This window comes from Budorcas taxicolor, chromosome 12 (assembly GCF_023091745.1).
Source record: "Budorcas taxicolor isolate Tak-1 chromosome 12, Takin1.1, whole genome shotgun sequence".
Taxonomy (NCBI): Eukaryota; Metazoa; Chordata; class Mammalia; order Artiodactyla; family Bovidae; genus Budorcas; species Budorcas taxicolor.
The window spans coordinates 32896119-32896433 of record NC_068921.1 but is presented as its reverse complement, the minus strand read 5'-3'; the positions used below and the strand labels follow the sequence as shown (position 1 = coordinate 32896433).

Below are 315 nucleotides of genomic sequence, written 5' to 3'. Positions count from 1 at the left end.
TTCCCTGACCAGGGATCGAACCCAGGCCCCCTGCATTGGGAGTGCAGAGTCTTAGCCACTGGACCACCAAGGAAGTCCCCTGAGGATAACTCGAGAACCACTGAGGGATGCGATGATTTTGTATCCACTCAAAGGGAGCCTAGAAGAGATTGAATACTTTTTGTCGACTCAGTAGGGAGAATGTACAGGTCAAGTTTCAGAAGGTACAAGCATTTTTTTAGGCACCCAGGTTACCAAGCTTTGTTACTCTCCTCTCCAAGCTGATGACCTGTGCTTATGGAACACCCACTCTGTGCCGGGCTCTGAACCACGAGC

The 315-nt window shown here is 50.5% G+C and overlaps 1 non-coding gene across 1 annotated transcript; it reads right to left on the bottom strand.

Moving 5' to 3' along the window:
- On the bottom strand, window positions 1-73 carry TRNAG-CCC (transfer RNA glycine (anticodon CCC)). The gene has a single exon. It is a non-coding gene; the product is annotated as a tRNA-Gly (tRNA).
- Window positions 74-315: the final 242 nt, after the last annotated feature.